The sequence below is a fragment of the Felis catus genome, chromosome E2, assembly GCF_018350175.1.
Source record: "Felis catus isolate Fca126 chromosome E2, F.catus_Fca126_mat1.0, whole genome shotgun sequence".
Lineage (NCBI taxonomy): Eukaryota > Metazoa > Chordata > Mammalia > Carnivora > Felidae > Felis > Felis catus.
In genome coordinates this window covers 45,995,147-46,017,721 of record NC_058382.1, presented here as the reverse complement: position 1 = coordinate 46,017,721, position 22,575 = coordinate 45,995,147, and the positions used below count along the sequence as shown (strand labels likewise).

General features: G+C 44.6%; 1 long non-coding RNA gene across 1 annotated transcript in view; it reads right to left on the bottom strand.

The window, feature by feature from the left end:
- The window catches only part of LOC123382255, a 316,064-nt gene that overhangs the window by 219,368 nt on the left and 74,121 nt on the right, over positions 1 to 22,575 (bottom strand). Inside the window, exon 2 of the long non-coding RNA XR_006590350.1 lies at positions 4,676 to 4,786. This is a non-coding gene — a long non-coding RNA (uncharacterized LOC123382255). The remainder of the gene's footprint in view (positions 1 to 4,675; positions 4,787 to 22,575) is intronic.

Below are 22,575 nucleotides of genomic sequence, written 5' to 3'. Positions count from 1 at the left end.
CATCCTCTTCAGACCCTGAAAGAATTCGGTTCAATTTAGCCCTCTCCTTGATCTTTAAAGTTGTTCTCTCAGTCACTTTCCACTTGAAGCCGCGTTTGATGTTTCCATGGGTGTTTCTACTGATGGGCTTCACCCAGAGAGCTTTGTCGTTGACTTTGAGAGTCTGGCGTTCAGAGGATGGACTGATCTTCGCAGGTGTTATTTTCTGCACACGGTGCAATTAGCCACACAAGCCAAATTGGCACAAGCAGTGCCCTCAAATCTCTTCTCATTGAACCCTTGGCGCTCATTGGGAGGCTCTTGAGGGACCCACGTTCCCATTTAAGGATGGGAAAATTCCCTTGTGGATGATTGGCCCTCACCAAGGCCGGCATGGAGCATTGCCCACCAAGTGAGCTGCCAGAAATCCAGGGAATTCTCAGTTGTTGCAAGTGAGGCTGATGTGTTTATTTTTTGTGGCAATAAAATTGGTTCAATGGAGAAGCAAGGATTTCCTTAAAACACAGTGGGAAATAATACTTTTTTTAAAAAAAATCTGAAGCAATAATCTGGGGATGGGTTCATTATACTGTCTGGGGGTCCAAAGGATCTTGCATTTCTTGGCCTTCCTTTCGGGGCATCAATAACATAGATCAAATCAGAAACGATTCCCAGGGAGCATTTTTAAAAATACTTTTCCATCCAGGAATCTCCCAAGGGAGTCCTCACGGTTCCCTAGTGCCTCCACACCTTTGTTCTGCCACAGCAATGGTACTGGAATTCTTAAACTCTGGAAAGGATGCGGGGGAGGGAATTGAGAGGCTCTGCTTTCACTGCTGTCAACAACACTTTGTTGGAATTCCCCTAGATGCTCTGTCCGCACCCTTCCCCTCTCCCTCTCCCTGGAGTCATCCTGACACCTGTTGGAGAACTAGCTGATGAGAAGAATTACCATGAGCCAAGTGCCCAGTCATCATCATTGAACAGGATCTGTGAGCTGCTGCACAGTGGTTAGTGCTACCCTGTAAGAGGTGGGTTCACAGCCACATTAATAAAAGGAGACCACAGGACCTCATTTCATTTTCTGTCATTTCAAGAGTTAAGGAGCACAGATATTATTCATCAGTTTTTCTATGTGAGGAAGCTTAGGTAGAGGGTGTTTTATCTATCTTCCTTCAACTTTCCCTCCCCCTCCCTCCCTCCCTTCCTGCCTTCCTCTCGTTTTTTTTTCTTCCTTCCTTCTTCTCTCCTTCCTTCCTCCCTCCCTTCCTTCTTCCCTCCCTTCCTTCTTCCTTTCTTTATTTTTCTTCCATTCTTCCTTTCTCTATTTTTCCCCTTCCTTCCTTCCTTCCTTCCTTCCTTCCTTCCTTCCTTCCTTCCTTCCTTCCTTCCATTTTCCTCCTCCATTCCCTCCTTCCTTCTTTCCTTCCTTCCTTCCTTCCTTCCTTCCTTCCTTCCTTCCTCCCTCCCTCCCTCCCTCCCTCCCTCCCTCCCTCCCTGTCCCCCTCCTTCCATCCTTCTCTCCCTCCTTCCCTCCAGCCTTTCTGCCTTCCTCTTTCTATCTCCCCCACCTTCCCTCTGCTCTCTTTTCCTCTCCTCTCCTCTCCTCTCCTCTCCTCTCCTCTCCTCTCCTCTCCTCTCCTCTCATTTCAGTGGACCCTTGAAAGCTCAGGTCTGATATCCACGCTTTCTGCCTTTCCAGCTGTTTATTTCACAAACCATGTTGCATTTCTCTACACAGAAAAGCTTACTTTATTTTAAGTGAAACAGTAAGAAGGGGATGCTGAGCCTCCATCAGCCCAGATTCCAATTATAATGGACCTATAGCAGGCTGCGCCAATATCACATCTGATTTATTCAAACCCTTTTCCCTGATGATTACCTTCTCCATTCAGGACAAGAATATCTGCTCTTTCTGGGTGAGGGAGCAGCCTGATTATAGCTTCATTAGAAAATGGTGCCGCTCGCTCTTACAGTCTAATTGGTTGACAGGGTTTGGGATACAGAAATGTAAATCACTGACAGTGTGCATGGCCCTACTTTTATCACAGTGAAATCCTCAGCTGTCAAAGTGAATGGATACGTGAAGCGGTTAATTTTATGTGTCATTAAAGGAACCATAATTGCGGCAATAAGTCTTTCCTGGATCCTTTCAAGAAGTATGTGTGGGATTCCCTGGACTTCTCAATGTCTTCTTGACACTCTACACCACTTCAGGTGTGGTGGCAGCTGTTGGAACTCTCGGTAGAGAGGACTCCATCAAGAGTTGGGCCCATGCTTCGTTCCTCAGGATTCTCAGAGGCACCCTCTTTGGTGAGCATTTCTCCTGTACTCTCGCCTTCCATCAAGAGTGTTAGTGCTCCAAAGGGCTGTGGGTGGCTGCTGTCTATGGTTCTGGTGGCCTGGTGGCACCCTCACTCAAGGGACACTGGTTAGTGAGCAGGCTTGAGAGTTCTCGAGCCAAGGGAAACATGGTGGGAGTAATTCCTTTGGGAGGAATTGGCATGTTTGAGGGAAAGTCTGTGTTATCTCTAGGTTTGTGTTCAGTTCCCTGGTAAATGAATCACGGACTTGCCAACTCTGAACTCCTTAAGAATACACAGGTCAGCTCACCTGGATCCCAGCACACTCATCAGTCCACCCAGTGACCGGAAAAATGAAGGTATCAACATCCGATGACCTTCCCCACATAGAAAAGGGATGTGACACTGGTGGCATTAAGCGTTAACTGTCCGAGAATACATAAGGATGGCAAGTTAAACAGTAATCACTAGGTAACCATCTCAGACAGATAGAAAGAGAGGGGAAAAAACCCAAGAGTAGCAATCTTTAAAGAGAACAAGCAGATCTGAGTAATCCAATTTAGGGGAGATAAGGGCCTGCTGCTAGTACTGTCCTTTAACTGGACAAACGCCTTCGTTCAAGTGTCAACCCCAATCCGGAAGAGGTCACCGCACTGGGCCTGCTGCCTAATATACTCCTGAATTGGCTGAGTGGCTTTCCGAACAAACACACTGGTCCAACAGAATTGATTTTCAACAGGCCGTATTGGTCCCTAACGTAATTATCCAGCAGTGAGTCAGTTCACGGCAGCCCCTGCATTTAAACGCTGCTGGTCAGCCCTGGACAGGGGACAGCCAGCACCGAGGTGCCTTCTCCGGACACCACTTGGGAAACCTTTCTGTTTTAGTTCCAGCGACTTTTCCCTCCCCTTCCTAAATAATTTAATGAGCAAATGGAGACTTTGCAGAGCTCCATTTTAAGTGGGCATTGTCTCACTCCTGTTTCCAGGGAGTTGCGGAGACAATGGTCTCACGTGCCGATGAATAATATCAAGTCCTGGCCGTGGGATAGGTGAATTCAATTTGCAATAAAGCATCACACAGAATCCTTTTAAAACACTACCATGTTTAGCCTCTTCCCTTCTCTGCGGGCTTCTCAGCAGCACAGTCCCTGTTACTTCTGTGTGTCCGGTGGGCCAGGGATGGGTTGGTGGGAGTGGCTTCCCAGCATACAGCACTTTTCCAAAAGACCCTCACTCAAATCACTCGGTCCCAGTCTCAGTTGGTCAAACACAGCATGATCTTTGAAATTCCAGTTGAATATTACAAAAATCGTCAAACTCTCAATGGGTTCCCAAAGCCGGGAGGCCTATTGAATGCAGCATGGTAAGCTTTATACCCCTGCCAGGGTGTCCAAATGAAATACCATCTCCCTGGCTGTGGGAATAGTGGCAAGCCCAAAGACACCATTTTTCCTTTCCACTCATGACTTCCTCATCGCCTCAGAAACGGACATGTTTCTCTCAGTCCAAACAATGACCATACTGGCAATACCTCACACACATCCCTTTAGTTCATGCCTCTGGCTCACAGAGAGGGGAGGAATGGGGTCTAAGGCATTCTTGGGCACCTAGCTCCTGGTGCACTGCAATGTCTAACCAAGGACTCAGCAACTATTTGTGGGGTCCTATTTAAATGATCTGTTAATGACAAAAGGGCCACTCGATAGCTGTGAGAACTTGGGCAAGAGCGTAACCTCTCTGTTACCGTATTTCTTCATCCATGCAGTACGAGTGATGATAGCACCTGCTGCGTTAGGTTGTTATGAGGATAAATTAAGTCGACACGTGCCAAGCTTCTAGAGCCAAGCCTGCCACATATAAAAGTACTAAGTAAAGGCATGGCTGGCTACTTACAGGGTAATATGAGGAGAGTACAAGACAATCAGCCTGCCTGAATCCCTTCCTCATCTGAGACCTCATCTACTATGAAATCCACAGCCTACTGATCAATTAGAAGTGCTACCAGCCTGGCTTCCCTAAATTGGCTGGTTCAGGGCAAGGGGCCACAGCCTGTGCATGTGCCTGGGCTGGGCTACTTTCCCAGAAGCTGCGAAGTTTGGGGGTTGAACAGGATACAGAAAAATAAAAGTCCCTGCCTGCCCCTGCCCTCACTCCCCGGGGAACCCATGGCTGTGGCAAGGAGGTCACGGTGGCCGTTGGGGAAATCGATCATGTAAGTTCTCAAAAAACACTGTTCGATCACAGTCGACCTGCTGGAAGCCTCTGCTCTGGCAAATGGTAGTCCACCGTTAGAAACCATATGCAGGATCCAAGAATGTTCTCATTTACTTCAAAGACTGAAACCACCCATGGGCTTTTCTCACCCAAGGCTGAGTTCTGGTTCTCACTCACCTCCGAGTTCCTCTGGCCACAGTAGAACTTCGAAAACCAAAGATGGGACCTGCATCAATTTACTCGCTCCCTCGGGACAAACCAGCATCCAGCTTGGCTCAAGCAATCTCACTGAAATAGATGAACATTTTCTGCATTAATTCTGGGGCAACCCAAACTAACATAGACATGTTATTAGGAATCATGGTAATAAAGTGCGGGACACCATTTCAAGCGCTCTCCTTACATGAGTTCATTTAATCTGACATGTCACATGAGGAAACTGAGGCACAGAGCAGTACAAGAGCATGGCCAACACCATAGAATTAGCACCTTGAGCCAGCTGGTGGTCACTCACTCATACTGCTCTGTGCACAAGGGAAAATGGATAGAGAAGGTGAAGTTTACAACATAATATTAATGTTGGTGGTGCACACTTAATGCACAGTGAAAAATGCAAGGGAGGGAGGAGAGGGAGTAAGAGAAAGAGAAGAAGAAAAGAGTCTGGAGATACAGGGCAGATACAGAGGAGATGGGAAAAAGGGAAATACATTTTTAATACTTAAGATTATTATTTGTATTTATCAAATCAATAATGTTCACTATAATCATAGGTAACGTTTGCAGAGAATAGAAAGTGTGCCGGGCACCACAATGTCTGCAGCAATCACATTCAGTTACCTCCTATAATATTCATAATGAAACAGTCAACATACTCCTAGGAGAAGCCAAATACACAGAGAAGGAAACTGAGACTCAGAGGCTCTAACTCGGTAAGCAGAGAACCAGACTCCCACTAGAGTAAGGCTGCAGGATTTGGCAAATAAAATTATAGGACAGACAGTTAAATATGAATTTCAAAGAAACCCCCGATCGTTGGCGACACAGTTTTACTAAAGCAACAAATAACTTGGGACATACTTATACTAAATAAAAGTACTCATTTATCTGAAATTCACACCACACCGGGCATCCTGTGTTTTATCTGGCAACCCTAAATAGAGGTATTATTAGGTTGTCTCAAATCTTCATAGTTTCAAGCTGGCATAAACTTTTAATTTAAGGTCCCACGTGTATTCAACTGGTCAGATTCTCAGAGCATCTATGCCAACAGGATCTAAATTCTTGACTGACTTCAAATGCACGTTTCAAGGGCCTGAGTAGAGTCTCGAAGGTCCACAATGGCCAGCTCTGTGCCTCGAGGTGTGCCCATACCGGGGCCCTCATGTCAAAAGGGCTCCGTGCCCTGGTCACCTGCTGACTTCCACCCTGACTTCCTGACCACATGCATTCCACCTCCTGCCCAGTTCTGCATATGCTTGTAATCAAGCCTTTTCTGCCCCAAACAGGATGCCTAGGCTTTCTCCACTTCAAGGGAATCTGCACAGCTGCCTGGCAGATAAAGACAGCATTGGCGTCCAACCTTCTTCCTGCCTGTCCTTCCCCTAAAGTACTCCTGAATAGGGTCAGGTTCTGGCTGTATTTTTCAGTCTCTAATTAGCAGATTCCAATTCATCACCCTGAGTATCTCCTGGCATCAGCCCCGAGATTCCCTCCTCTTGCCTGGTGAATCGGTCTTCATTTAAAACCCTCTCTCTTAGCCCTAAATGGAAATCAATTCTGCAAGTTTAGCAAATAGTTAATTACTCCACAAAGGGGATTGATTGGCCTTTGATCACCAGAAAGCTCTGCAGTGCTATTAGTCTCTTTCATCTGTGATTAAACCACAGAGAGAAAGAAACAAAAACTAAATTAGGCTTCTCCTGTTATCCTACAAATATTTAATGACGGGCTAATCTCCTAGAGGTGTGTTCAGGGGATATGCGTTCCATCAGGAGCCGGCTTCCATTCAACCTTGAACCCAGATTCCATCTTTGTGGAGAGCGCCGCAAAGAACTTGACAGAGGAATAGAGCTGGGCTCAAAGAAACCCTTTGTAGGACACACTCTTGTCTGCCTTTTCTTCTCTCCTCTTCTTATGTATGTTTTAATGCAGATAAAGATTTTCCCAGTGGACTCCTGGCATGAATAATAATAATAAAAAGGAAACCTGGCTTAAAAAATTCCATTTGGGTTTTGCTAACTCTCTAGCCAGAACCAGATGGGGTCCCAGTGATTTACAGATGATGAGGCACATTTTCCCAAGTAATAGTCTCCTTCACTTGGTGTGGAAAAGGCACCAAGAGGAGTGTTCTGGGGCCCTCTTCCTGAAAGGGGTGATGAATAGCAGGGCAAGAGCTGGGGCACTCAGCTTCATTGATAGTCTACATCCATGTGTACAGAAAATTACACTTAAAAAAAAAGGCACTTCCTATGCATTTGATGAATACTTCTATAAAGCACAGAAGGGGGCACCTGAGTGGCTCAGTCGGTTAAGCGTCTGGCTTTGGCTCAGGTCATGATCTCACGGTTTGTGAGTTCAAGCCTCACGTCGGGCTCTGTGCTGACAGCTCAGAGTCTGGAACCTGCTTTGGATTCTGTGTCTCCCCCTCTCTCCCCTCCTCCCTTGGTCATGCTCTGTATCTTTCTCTCAAAAATGAATAAACGTTAAAAAAATTTTTTTTTAAAAAAGCACAGAAGGAAACTGAGGTACAGCAGGGAGGAAAGAGCAAGGATGTCGAGTCAGGCAAAATTGAGTTCAAATGCGTCTCACTTTAATGGCTGGGTGACCTTGGGCCAGCTGTGTAATTCCTCAGATTTTGTACAAAGGAGATGACAAAGTCTATGTACACGGCCTTTGTGCTGGTGAATGGGCACCAAGGACACTGCCTGACCCACAGCAGAGGTGCCAGCTGCCAGGTTTGCCCCCCTCCCCTTCTTTCTTACTCAGGGAGGTACCTAGAGAGCTGAGCCTAGAACCAGTGTCCTTCTCAAGTCAAGGGGTTTTCTTCCCTCCATTCACTTTGCCCCTCCCTAATCTTTCTGTTCCACATTGCTGTTCAGCTCAGAATCTACCCAAGGGGTGCCCGGATGGGCTCGGTCGGTTAGAGCGTGACTCTTGGTTTCGGCTCAGGTCAGGATCTCATGGTTCGTGGGATTGGGCCCCACATCAGGCTCTGCACTGACAGTGCCCGCCCTGCTTGGGATTCTCTGTCTCCCTCTCTCTCTCTGACCTGCTCCCCTCATGCTCTGTCTCTCTCTCTCAAAAAATAAATAAACCTTTAAAAAATATCTACCCTAGAGACCTACATTTCTGAAAGACCATCAAGGCACCAAAATAAAAGTTTATGGCCAAAAAGAGATTCAACGAAGGAATCAAGCAGTTTTCACTTGGAGGGGCCCCTTCTGAGTGGTGCACTTTTCCCAGACATGCAATGGGATAAGTTAGCTTGGTCTCCAGAGGCAAACAGGAGGTTGAGCCTGAATGATTCTATCATTCTGGTACTTTTGGCTTTCTAGAGACAGTTGGTATATACCTTTTTCACCCTCATTTGTTCTCCCTGGATTCTCCTGTACCTCCCCAGAGGTCGTTCCGGGCTTTTCCTTTTTATAATTTTATCAGACAAACCCTGCTAATTGGACTGACCCAGGGCAAGATGGCAATGTTGCAAAGTCAGTCCTCTGTATTACCCGACCTACCTTTATCATCAACTTGTCTCCACAGCTGAGGCAGGACCCTTCACTGCAGTGACATGTCCCTTGTTCTACAGTCTAAAGACCAGTGGACTCCACACTGATGACCTGGTGGGAGTCCTAGCTCTGACATTTACAAACTGGATGACCTTGGACAACACAGGGGCAACATTAACAAGTGTAATTAACATTTGCTGAGTACCTTCATGTGTCAATGACTGAGATAGCATGTATGTGAGGATGAAATAGACTAATTATATGAAAGTATGTTAGCTATTATTACTATGTTCGGTTTTGTGAAGTCCCTCTCATGCCCACTCAACAAACCTCCACAGGAAGGCTGTTGGCAGCAAACATGGTGACTCCCCTCTAGGGGCTTTCTTTTCTGGCCATGGGAGTCTCCAGACCTGTGCTGGGATGAGCCATAGAACCAACAGAGTGGGAAGAAACCAAGCTGTGATGGATCGGGGTTTCCCACCCCTAGGATGGGACAACTCTGAGTGTGTGTTCTCACTGTCTCCTGATGCAGCCCTGCAGGGCAAAGCTCCAGTTGCCCATGGTATTAATGCCCTCAATAATACTCATATTATGGGTTTATTTCCCTTCCCCACTCTCCGGCTAGTGTTTCCTGGGATCACCTCCCAAAAAGGAAATTTCTTGAGTTTTTACCTCTGGGTCTATTTCTGAGGAAACCCAAAGTAAGTCCTAAGTGTTAATGATACTAATCATAAACACTGAGAAAGAGAGGACACAGGAATGTGAAGACAATGGTAATGTCTTCTGGAAGGGAGAAAATGGTGAGGGAAATGGCCTGGGGTATCACAGATGGCAAGTAAGAAGAGTAGAGGGAAGGCCAGAGATCCTTCTAGAAGAGAGAGACAGAGAGACCCACAGAGGCACATGTGTAGTCTGGAGAATACACACAGCTCTATCCCAGATGAACCACCTCAGTGGCAGGGTGGTCCTACCAAGAAATGAGAGGATTTACCCTCAAAGGGCCCTTTTCTTTGGAATTCTGAACAGAACCCCAGGATGATAGCTTTATCTAGGACCCACAGACGTAAGTGTGGAAGCAATCAGGTCTCATTCGGTAGGAAATTTCTAGCACTTGGGAATTTGAACAGTCCTTTGCCTTGGACAGCAGGTCAGTTGAGTTGACTCTGCACCCAAATTATGTCTCAGACGCATCACATTTCTTCCTCCCCAGCTGGAACAGCTCTCATCTGTTGCCCTCTACCACTTCCATTTTCTCTGACACATTCTCCATACTTAGATGCCACTCCTGAGAATCCTTCAGGGACTTCTCATTGCTCTCAGAAGATGGAAGAAGATTCCAGACCTGCCCATGAGCTTTACCCAGCTTTATCTTGGGTCCCCTTCCCTGTCCCCCTGCCACTCCAGTCTCATGGAGTATCATGCTGTCCCTTGAACAAGACCAGCTCCTTTCAGGGCCTCCCCAAATGTCTCCTTCTCATCCCATGCATGCATCCTTGCAAACTCTTATTTCTCTGTCAGGGGTCATCTTGAACCCTCCTTCCTTAGGCAGGCTTCCCCTAGTTGCTTTCATGGATTTGTGGTAGGCAGCCTCTGAAGTGGCTTCTAATGATTTCCACCTCCTGGTCTTGGCAACCCGGAACACCCTCCCCTTGGGTGCGAGCTGGATCTGGGACTTGTTTCTAATGAAGAGACAATGGCAAAAGTGTTGGGATGTCACTTCCAGAAGTAGATTACAAAGACTGTGGCTTCTGTCTTGGTTACACTCTGTCTCTCCCCTTGGCGTGCTTTGATGAAGCAAACTGCCATGTTGTGAGTTGCCCGTGGAGAGCCTGTACATGGCAGGGCATTGGGGGCAGCCTCCAGAAGAGAGCTCGAGAGGAACTGGACCTTGCCAACAATCTGGTGAGTGAGCTTGAAGCAAACCCTTTCCTAGTTAAACTTTGAAATGACTGACACTTTGGCTGCAGGCTTGTGAGAGACCCACAGCCAGAGGCACCCAGCTGAGCTCTGCCAGGATTTCTGACCCAAAGAAGCTAAGCTGTTTTAAGCAACCATATTTTGGGGAAAATTTGCAACACAACAATAGAGAAACAAACTCAGATGATATTTCATCATTATATGTGGTTACTCCATAGAATCAGTGAGAGTATATGCTTTAGGGGATAATTTCACAACAAGCGTTGATTGTAAAACAATTCTGTGTTACCTATAGGAAGCCTAGTGGCTAAGAGCATCTTCTCTGGTCCAACTATAGGGATTCAAATACTGGCTCTATCACTTGCCACCTAGATGACTTGGGGCTGGTCATCTGACCACTAGCTTTGGTTCTTCATCTGCAAAAATGCAGGTAATAATGTCACCTTAAAAATCAGCTATGAGGACTTAACAAGATAATACTTGTAAACTGCTTAAAACACTAGCTAGTACCTAGTCAGCACTTAACAAATGCTATCTATTACTACTCTTGTGAAGATTATAAAAGAAAGTACAATATAATTTTTGGAAATTGAGGACCTTGCTTTCTGCTTATGGAGATGCCACAGCTCACAAAGAGAGACAACACAAGGTAACAGACAATTGCTAAACCATGTTCTTTAGATTCGAAATATTGAAGGGGTTTAGAAGAGGTAAAGAAAAAAATCGGCTGGGCTCTTCTCTAATGTTTTGTGGTGAAGCTTTAACAAGGCATGAAAGATTATCAGACTCAAAGTGGGCATAAAAAGAAGGAATGGGGAATTGCAGCGAGGACCCCTGGCGTGAGCAGAGAACAAGAGGTCGGAGCAAAATAGGAGACCAGAAGTGCAAGGGACTTGGTTGGAGTGGAAGAGAGTACCGGGAAGGAATGACACTAATTAATGCGGAAACTTGTACAGCAGTGACAAGTGTTAGCCTAGAGCCTATAGGATGGGGGGTAGGGACAAGTTTCTGGCTTGCTAAGTATTTGGGAAAAATGCTGAGGACAGGAGGGTTTAGAGAGGGGAGACCCTGGTGCCTGAGAGGACTCTTATTATTATAGCTGAGTTTAGGACCAAGCGGAGACAAAGCTGCCTGGCTATGTGCTGTGCACCCAGGGTCATTTGGAGATACCACAGGTCCTGGAGGAAGGGACAGAAAGGCCTGTTGATGGAGAGGCCATGACTTCCAGGCTCACTAGGGCCTGTGGTGACACAGCTCATCCGGAACTGCATTCTCAGGGCATTGAAATGGATGTCCCTGACAGTGGCTTCCTTCACCCACAAGCCACCAAAGCCCCGAGGCACAGTGTTTGCAAGTTAGTGTGTATTTAAAATCAACACAACATTTATTTCCCCCCTGAGTTGTGGTGGAAACTGCTAATTTGATAAGACAGAGCATTAAAGATTCAGCGCAGATGGGTATTGATCATAGGGCAGGTCTTATTAGATTTTTTTTTTTTAAGTGATCAAACAACTATTGGTAGAAAACTAAATTAAGATCGCCCACCAGAACCCACCTTGCCTGAGGGGCTGTAAACCTGAGTAAGATATCACGTAGTGGCTGAGTGCATAGTTTAAAAGTCAGAGAGTGGTTTGAATCGTGGGTATACCACTTATTAGCTGTGTGGCTTTGGGTAAGTTACTTAACTTCTCTGGGCTCCAGGCTCCCGATAGGTACAATGAGAGAGTTAATATCTACAACTTTAAGTTGTTAGAAGAACTAACCAAGATACAAGGGGTGACGATAATGATGATGGAAATTATAACAACAATGGATCATCTCGAGCTAATGGACTAATTGAATCCTCACAACCACCCAGTGAAAAAAATTGAGACACAGAACCTTGCCAAAGGTTACACGGTGTGGAGTCAGCATTTGAAGCCGGTAATCCATGCCCAGAGCTAACACTGTTAACCCCTGAGAATATGGCCTTAATGTATGTATGGCAGTGTCTGGTATACAGATGCCAAGGGTCATACTGTTGATGAGATGACCTAGAAGTCCATGCTGCCCCTTTTACTAACTCTTTGCAAGCTGCTGGAACCAGTTTTCTATTTTCCTTATGGGACAGTTCAGGGAATAATGCAAAAGAAAGTAATGAAGGTCATGAAACTCCCCCCCCCCCCCCAACAATACTGGATGAGGGAGGAAAGTAGAGAATGAAAAGGCAAAAAAAAAAAAAGTTGAAAAGCACATGAGGAAAGGTGAGGAGTTTTAGAATTCTGACTTTGAGATTTAGGAGGACTCATCTAAGCTTGGAAAGCATCAGCAATTGCCATAGTAAAGAGCTGTGCCCTGTCTCCAGGAGAATCATGTGGTCTGGAATAATTGAAGGATTATGGTAGACTGTTACGGTTGCTGGCCCCCAAAGAACCACAACTTCCAGGATTCATGCCCTTGTTTGCCCTCCCACAGCTCCATTGATGTCATGTGATTGCTTTGGCCAATGAACATCAGTCTTCCCCTCTAGTAGAGGCTTGGTAAGTGCTTGCACTTGGGCTTGTCCCCTTAGAAGCCAGCAACTATTCTGCAAAGAAGCTTGGACTGAAGTGAAGAGAGAGAGAATTTGGATACAGAGCCTGGACCTCCAACCTAGTTCAGGGTTTAGTGCAGCTGCATGATGACCCCAGCTATCACATGTGGAGTAGAATTGCCCAGCTGCAATTCTGAGAAACGATGCATTGTTGCGGGTTTAAGCCACTGGGTCTTGAGGTCTCTGGTTCTACAGAAATAGGTAACAGAAGGGACTTTCCTGATTTTCTCTTTCAGATTTAAATGGTAAATACAAAAGATACATAGAAATCCATTCTTTTTTTTTTTTTTTTTTAATAGACTATTGGCCACAGTGTGGCCAACAGTGGTGGCAGGGGTGGATTTCTACCCTTACAATGACTAAAAAAATCAACTTGCCTCTAACCACACAGTCTATTCCTCTACCTCTGTGCTTATAAGCAACCTAAATCAATGTGCTGATCTGCTTTCTCAGCTTCCTCAGAGAAGGATACGCACCCAGAGGGACTTAGTAAGCAACTTTCATTTCTCATATCCACATGGAGAGGAAATCCCTCCCGGGCAATGTATTCCAACATGATTTAGGAGAATTATGGTAGCCAAAAATGGTTTGGCTTTCCACCCTGGGGTACATGCCTTCTTGCCTTCCTTGACTTCCCAGGATCTCTGTTTCCTACCACACTCCCTACCTAAGGAATATTTGCATCTAAAGAGAGGAATCAGCAAAAGCTCAGATCTCTGAGAGCTCTGTGTTTCGTCAGTTTGCAAACAGGATGCAGGAGCTGTTAGGGTTCCCTACTGTTTTACCTATATCTTTGGGCAGCTGAGGTCAGGCATGCTGCCTGGAGGCCCGGACTGCCATGGGATGACCCAGGAACAGAGCCAGGAGGCCAGAGGAACAGTCAAAAACATCTCTATCTAATTCACACCTTGGAACCAGCGCATGGGGCCTGGTGCATCCAATTTACAGCAGTAGTGTCTGAGGGCTGTCGGGCCTCACCAGACACAGAGAGCACACTTCACAGAGTGTTGGGAAGGATCCTACAAATAAGCTGCAAAGAAGCATCCAGAACTATGGATGAATTCATCTAATATTTCAGTACCTGGAATATGACAGACGCACGGCTTGATGCAAGATGTTGCAGGACAAATAGGGCCCTGGAACACCAGCCAGTGTTACTGCCCCCATCTGTTTCCAGTGACGAAGCAGTCTTTGTCCCCTGGAGGTGAAACGAACGACAACATCACCCTAATATGGGCTTAGGGGGAGGGCAGACAGGCTCTCAGAATTAAGGAATCTAAAACAGTTAACAAGAAGTTGCCAAATAAAATTCCTGGCAGCTCTGTATCTCTCTAAGTATCCCGCTTAGTTTACATTCAAGTGAGAAGTTCTAAAGTAAGATAAAGAGACTTAAAACATGTTTTGGTGAATATGTTGAGGTAGTCTAAAAGAATTGAGAGTAGGAACTCAAAGAAGTATTAATATACCCACATTCATTATTCACAAAAGCCATAATGTGAAAGCAAGCCAAGTCACTTTAATAGATGAATGGATAAGTGAAAGGTAGTACGTATAGACAATGGAATATGATTCCGTCTTTAAAAGGAAGGAAATACTGATAAATGCTACAACACGGACAGACCTAAGGACATTATGCTAAGTGAAATAAGCCAGTCAAAAAAGGACAAATACAGTATGATTCTACTTATATGAGTAACTTAGAACAGAGAGACAGAAAGTAGAATAGTAGTTTCCAGGGCTTAAGGGAAGGAGAGGTTGTAAAGTTGCTGTTTAATGGGTAGAGTTTCAGTTTTACAAGATGAAAAGGATTGTGACATGGGTGTTGGTGATGGTTGCACAACATTATCAATATATTTAATACCACTGAATTGTACGCTTAAAAAGAGTTAAGACGTTAAATTTTATGCTATGGATATTTTATCACAATAAAAAAATTACGTTGTAGAAGAGGCACCTGGGGGGCTCAGTCGGTTAAGCACTCAACTCTTGATTTCGGCTCAAGTCATGATCTCACAGTTCATGAGTTCGAGTTCTGCCTATGTCTCTGCACTGACAGTACAGAGCCTGCTTGATATTCATTCTTTCTCTCTCTCCCCCTCTCTTTCTGCCCCTCTCCCGCTCTCTCTGTTTCAAAATAAATAAATAGATAAAAACTTAAAAAAGATATACGTTGTGGTAGATTTTTAAAAATGACCACAATACTTTGTAACTCATTCCATCAAAGGTAGAATCTATTTCTCTACCACTTGGATCTGGTCTGGTCTTGCGCCTTTCTTTGACCAAAGACAATGAAGCAGAAGTGACACTGTGTGAGTTCTGGTGACCAGGCCTTCAGTGACTTTGCAACCTCTACTCTCAAGCTCTTGGAACTCCTAGACTTCCATGTGAATAAGTCTCAGCTAGCATGCTGGATGACGAGGTCAAGGAGGCACCCCAGATGACATTCATCCAGCCCCTCACCAACCTCATAGCTCACTATAGTTGCTGCAGGGAGCCCAGCCATGATCAGCTAAGTCCGACCTGGGTCGGCAGAATTGCCCAGATGAACCCAGATCAAACTGCCGACATGATTAACCTGAGTCATAAATTAAATGGTTGGTGTTTTGAAGTACAAAGTTTTTTTTGGTGGGGTTGTTAAGCAGCAAAAGCTAACTGTTACATATTTTAAATACCAATCCAAATTCTATTGACTTGGTGGCCAACATGTTTTCAGTGCTGGAAGATCTATGAAGAGACACTGTGAACTGTCTTTTCTCCCATTATATCATCACCAAACCCTATGTAGAGCTTCAGGTAGGCATTTAATAAATATTTGTTGAGTAAAAGAATAGTGTGCAATAGACTTATTTTGCTGGTACCTCAATTTTTTTTCTAAATGAGGTGGGGAGTAACAATAAATACAAGATAAACAAATAAAATGTAAATAGAAAAACTCAATTAGAGTATGTCTTAATTATCCAATATTCTTAATTAATGGGGCATGGATTGATGAATTTTAAAGCATCTGCAGGCTCCTTCCATCCACCCTTCAACAAATATTTATTTAGTACATAATTTGTGCTATGTGCTATGCTAACCCCTAGGATACAATGCACAAGCAAGATGGATAGTATGCCCGACCTTACAGAGCTGTAGAAATTTATACCATTAATTCTGTGTAACAGGAAATAGCTAATTTCATTTTACAAATGTAGGTCGAAATTATAAGTAAGGCTATGGTTTAGGTATATCCAGAACAAATGCCATCGCATCCTGGGACAAGATGTTTATTTTCCTGTGACTTGATTTTTGTTGTTGGCTTATTTTTTCCTATTCATTAAAAATTATAGTTCATCCATTCATTCAACAAATACTTCCCGAGTGCTGTGTACTTGGTAATGGATACACACACAAACACACACACACACACACACACAGTAAACTAGACAAAAGTATTCCCTGACATCACAGAGCTTCCAGTTTGGTCAAGGAGACTATATGTGTAATTATAGGTATAATCATGCTAATAAACAAATCATTACAAATCAGCCAAGTGTCACAAAGGAAAAGCACAGACGCTATCACAGGGAAGCATGATTTGGTCTGGTTGAGGCGTGGCTGGGGAACTCCTGGGCATAGCAAACATCTTGGCACAGCATCATCCCAACCTGAGCTGGTGAATTATAGGACGTTCTTGTTCTGTGTAGTTTTAAAGCCTTGGGATTGAGTTTTAAGGAGTTTGGACTTGAACTGTTAACCTGTGAACAGTCTGGGTCTGTGAGGTCTTATCTCCTTCCTTCTTCCATCTCACATCTGCCAATGGGGGGACATTTTTACATTCATGAGAGTAGCAGAGACAAAGCCTAGGCCTTGGGGCTGCAGCTATATCCAGGAGCCCCAGCCAAGATTGGTTGAGACTGACCCAGGCCCATGGAACTGCCCACATGTGCCAAGACCAAATAGAGATACTGAATTTGCTCCCTATGCCTCCCGTGGCCGAGCTGTTGAAAACTCTCGCTGCCGGGGCGCCTGGGTGGTGCAGTCGGTTAAGCATCCAACTTCGGCTCAGGTCACGATCTCGCGGTCCGTGAGTTCGAGCCCCGCGTCGGGCTCTGGGCTGATGGCTCAGAGCCTGGAGCCTGTTTCTGATTCTGTGTCTCCCTCTCTCTCTGCCCCTCCCCCATTCATGCTCTGTCTCTCTCTGTCCCCAAAATGAATAAACGTTGAAAAAAAATTAAAAAAAAAAAAGAAAACTCTTGCTGCCATCTTTCTACCTTTCTACGTTTCTATCTTTCTACCTTTCTGTGCTTTCTACATGAGCATTCTCCACCACTCCTATCCTTTCTCATCATCTACCCTCCTTTTCCTGTGCCCACAGGGCATGCAGCAAGTGTATGGTGCTTTTGTCCCCTCAGAAGCATGTGGCGATGATCCCTGAGACGATGTCTGTGAAGTGCCACGTTTTCCAAGGAGGGGGATCTCTGCAGAAGGAACATGAGGGATTGTAATTATTGCTGCACCTCTGTGGAGAGGCCACGGGCACTTGGCATGGTGCCACCACCTTCTCTGGAGGCAGCTGCTGCCTGGCCGCATGTACACTCACAATCACAGACTTTTCTGCTTCACATAGAGATCACCCTGGGCTGCAGCAGGCACTGTCTGTTCATCTGCCCAGCCTGTGACAAGCAAGGATGCAGATGAGGGCCAGTGCCCACACCTTGGAGCTATCGGTCAATGTTTATTCATTCAACAAATATTTATTAAGTGTCTACTCCGAGCCAAGCATAAGGCGAGACACTGCTGGCATATGAAGGCTTGTAATAGAGGAGAGAAACCATTTATGAAACACTAATGAAGGGGCTCGGTACCAGGCCAAATAATATATCATTAATCCTTTTACAGATGAAAAAAACTTGTGTTTAGCAACATATGTAGGGTCACAGAGTTAGTAAATGGCTGAGCTGAGACTTGATTTAATGTCAGCCCAATTCTAAACACTGTCCTCTTTCCAGTACACTGTTCTGCTTCAGGAACTTACAAAGATTCCTCAGATCTCCACCTCTGAAGAGACTGAAATCCTTAAACATAGGCACAGAGCCACATTGGTCCTCTGGACCCCAGCGGACCATCATCTACAGTCCTCACTGAAAGTTACGTTCTCTCCTTCCCACCATGGAGTCACCTTGTTAAGCAATGTTTCTCCTCAGTCTTTTGCTTGGTAGAGATTCCCAGGTGCAGGTGGGGGGAAAGAGTATTCCAGGCAGGGGAACCAGCACCTGCAGATGTCTTGGAAACAAGAGAGGTGTATCTAGACAAAAAGGATCTGGAATGCTTGGTGAAAGGAAAAAAACTAAAGGTGCAAGAGAAACAAAAGAGTAACTGGTGGTGGCAAGCTGGGATAGAATCCAGCCTCCAGCTGAGGAGGTGCACAAGAAAGGTACCGCATTGCAGTCTGGCAGGAAGAACAGACACAAGCACATTCGAATCAAGTAAATGGAAATGATGATCACCGATAGACTTCAAGAAGATTAAAAGTGTTTGGTAGCTTGAGTAGGGAATGGGCAATGCCGGGGGCAAATTGTTTGCTGAAATTTTAAGTTAAAATAGCAAAAAAATTAGAAACCATGGTAGTGTCCACCAGTAAGAGAGTGCTTAAGAAAATTCTGAGATGGCCAATGAATAGGATATTTTGCAGCCATGACAAATGGTCATTATGAAGATTTTGTAGCAACATGGAAAAGGACTTATGATATAACACAGTTTTAAAAAAGCTATAGAAATTAAAATTCTGCTCTATTTTGACCCATAAGTGGAACAAGTGACAGAAAGCAATGGATAGAAAGAGAAAGACATTGGTCTTGGAGACTGTTTCTTAGGACAGGAAAGAAAAACCATGGAGCAGTGGTTTCATAGGGGAATTCACAGATTTCACAAATCACTTGATACTGCTTACAAAATTGCACATGCGTGCGTGTGTGTGTGTGTGTGTGTGTATTACATGTGTGAACATTTTCCAGGATAAGGTGCCAACTCCAAGATTTCATTATTTCTCAGAGGGCTCTATGACCATGTCAAGTCTACAGGGTATGGTTCCAATCACCGTGTCGCAAACTATCTCCTGTCGTGGATGGGATTCTAAACCCACATCGTGAATGCTTTGCCTGTGGGGTCCATGCCCTCCCTCTGTTGGACTCAGCACTGAATGTGAGTATGTGCATACATATATGCACACACTTTCCCTCTCACCCAGGGAGCAATTTTTATCTAGTGTCCCAGGTCCCAAGGAGCTGACCAGGAAACTCTCTTAATGAGCTAAAGGGATTTCTTTTTTTTTTTTTTTTTCAGTGACCTCACATAGCTTTACAAAATATTAAATTCTCTCCCAGGGAATGGTCACTGGGAGAATGAAACTCCATGTCTATAGAGCCAAGTCCTAGATGGACAAGACAGAAAGAGATCCCATGAGACTGTTGAATCAAGATGGCTAACTGCCCAGAAGAACATAAGCCGTTAAATCAAGTTGGTTCTCTTCATGGTGTGAAGAAGGATGGTGTGCATTAAGAAAAGAAAAATGGCTGCTTAGAATAACAAATTCATAGCTTTTGAATAATTCAGAACAATGGTATTTTTGACTGGGTCACATGTTCAAGCCAGTTCCCAATGTCACTGAAACCTGGTGTTCTTCTATACAGCTCACATTCCTTAATTCACTAAATATGTACTGACCACTTTCCTTATGCCTGTCCTCTTCCTTCTCATCGAAGAGCACAAAGAACATATAGCTTGGGAATGGAAAGAATGAAAGGCACTTGAGGAGCACAGGGTCTGGCCAGCCCACTCTGGGTTTGAACCCTCCACCAAGCACATTAGCTCTATCCACTGAGTCTCACTTTCTTCATCTAGAGAATGGGAAGTATTACTTATCACGCAGGCTGTATGAGAGCTCTGAGTGAATATATATACAGCACTTGATACAGGAGAGAGGCATATAGTAGGTATACTCTGATGGGCATATATGGAGGAGATCATTAAAAAAGATCTTAACGTTATATCCCCTTTCAACCACACAGGTTGTTGGGTGCATCAAATGAGCTTATGAAGTATAGAAGAATTACAAAAAAAAAGTCTCTGTAACATGTCATTGAGATATCATTATTATGAGTAAGCCTCCAGCCTATGCCTTTTCCTCATCTGAGAAACCGGCTGCCTGGTTTCTCCCAAAGGTCATGGCTCTCCATTTTACTTATGGTCTTTTCTTTTGTCCAAAGAGCATGTGAGTTCAGTTGCTCTGGTGAGCCTTTTGCTAAGCTCTAGCTGAGCTTTGGATGAGCTTTACCACGCTAAGGGTCAATGTGTCTCCAGACAGAATAGTATTTTAATTCAACAGCATTCAGTAGTTATTAAACTATGATAAATGCTAAAGTGGGAAAGATTACACTTAGACATAAGAAGTGTCACTTGAATCACTTAAAAATATTATAATGTATGGCTAATTGCACCTTGACTATATTATCCAGTGCTGTGAAAACACTTCAGATCCTTAAGTAAGGTACCATTTAAATACCTATTTCGGTATGTAATGGGTAATATTCTTGAGTGCAAAGGTTGTTAAAGGCCCCAGTGTTCATTGAGTATCTGTGTGCTGGGCACTCTGTCCATATTAATTCATTTAATCCTCAGAACAATCCTCTGAAGCAATTATTATCACCCCCATTTTATTGGTTGTGGAAATTGAAATTCAGAGATGTCAAATAACTTGTCTAAGGTCACACAGCTGATAAATGGTAGAGGTGAGATTTGAGTCCAGAATCACTGTCATCATAGACATATACAATCATATAAACAGGACCTCTGTCTTTATACTTAACTTCTCCATGTCTCAGTTTCCTTACTTGGAAATTGTTATGGTGACAATAATAATACTGACTTGTTGGGAGGATTAGGTGCTAAAATTTATGAAACGCTTGTAACACAGTACTCAGTAAATGGAACTATTTTCATATATTGTCATTATTCTCCCCTCCCCCCCCCCCAAGGCTGCCATTCTAGCACACTTAAGCTAACAACTCTGGGAGGGATTCACTTTGGAGAGAAACACTCCTCATTCCCCAGGATGGATTTAACACAGTTGAAGCAACACGGTGTAATGGTCTACACAGCAGGACTGGCTACATGATGTGTGTGGCCCAGTGCAAAATGAAAATGTGATGCCCTTGTTCAAAAATTATTAAGGATTTCAAGATGGCAGATACAGAGAATCAAATGAAGCTTGGGGCTCCTAAGTGCCAGATCCTGTGCAACTACACAGGACTCACGAGGAGAGTACAAGTAGTGGGAGTCTGGGCTGCCCAACTTATGAGGCCAGTGGCCTTGAGCAAAGCTCTGGAGCTTTTTGAGTCTCTCCCTGATTTCTCACCAACAACAATGAAAGAAAGCATCCCTGCCTCACAGGCTGTAGGGAGAAGCAAATTCGATGGGTGAAAAGTTCTGGCTTAATCAGAAAGTACCTTGCTGGAGGTGGCCAATCCTGACTTGCAGCACAACTACCTGTGAGCCTGTTAAGAAGGATGCTGGCTTCTCTTGAAGATTCAGACCCAGGAGTCCTGGTCTGTGTGTCTGCATTATTATCAAGTTCCAGGCAACTCAGATGCACAGGTAGGATCACACAGCCATGAACTACCAAGCAAAAGATATCATATACTGTAGAAACGTTCAGCTTAATTACTTAGAAATAGGACGATTGCTCCTTGGTTTTGAGATTACAGTCAAGCCCCATTTGAAGCTCCACGTTTCTGGAAACCCACCCTATGGAAGTGTTGCAACTTGGTGGGTCTGTCAGTGATATGGCTCTAGGACACACAAAAGATTTCTTTTATACCGCTAGGCAAGGAATTATTCCTCACTTGAAACTGTAATTTCAAGGCCAAAGTTTTTACACTGAGCTCCTGGCTTCCCACCCCCAACCCTCTCTGGCTTCTGGTTGCCACGTAACCAGGAAAGACCAGAACTAGTGAGAACAGATATACACCAGCAGCCTTTCTTTGGAAGTACTTCAAATCCAGCCAGAAAACCAATTGTATGGTGATAGCTTTCATGCCACCTGGCACATGTCACTGTAACTCAGCTGCATTCTCACCTGGGTGTCTGTTTCTGAGAACCATAGAATGGCTACATTTGACAAGTTGCACGCATCCTCTCATCAAAGCCATTCGATTATTTTTTTTAACAGGTTGTATTCTGCCTGGATGGGAGGGTATTAATTAAGGTTCTATTATATGGGAAGGCAGGTTGGGAGGAGTTAAGCGCTTCAGGGCAGTGGTGACAAGGCAAAGCCCATGAATGTGTGCAGCCATTAATGGGGTGTTAATTGGGTGGTACACGGACATAGATGGGAAGCTCAGAGGTGCCTGGAGTGGTTAGCCGGTGTACCGTAAAGCCCATGTGCTAACTCCGTAATATGATGTAGGCTCAACTCAAATTTCCTGGCTGCAATTCCCGCCCCCTGTATATTTATGGTAGGGCTGTCAGTGTGATTACCATGTTATTAGGGTCAACTGGGAAAGGCTTCTATTCCAGTTTCGACATGCATAGCACACTGCCCTGGTTCAGTCAATGGGCAATCTTGGGCTAGGGTGGAGACTGCTGCTTCTTTGCCTCTTTTTCCCTGTTACTGACTGCTTCGAAACTCACCCTATCTACACCTCCCCAGCCATGAGAAAGTCTAAGTCATTTCTCCTTCTCTTCATCCAGCTGTCTTATACTTGATGGGTCTTTCCCTGTTTTCTGGACAGTCTATGGTGGATGCATGGATGGTTGGCTAACCAGAGCTGCAAGATGCTTAGCAATGAAGAGAAGGAAAAACTCTTTGGGCTAATGCTCTAATA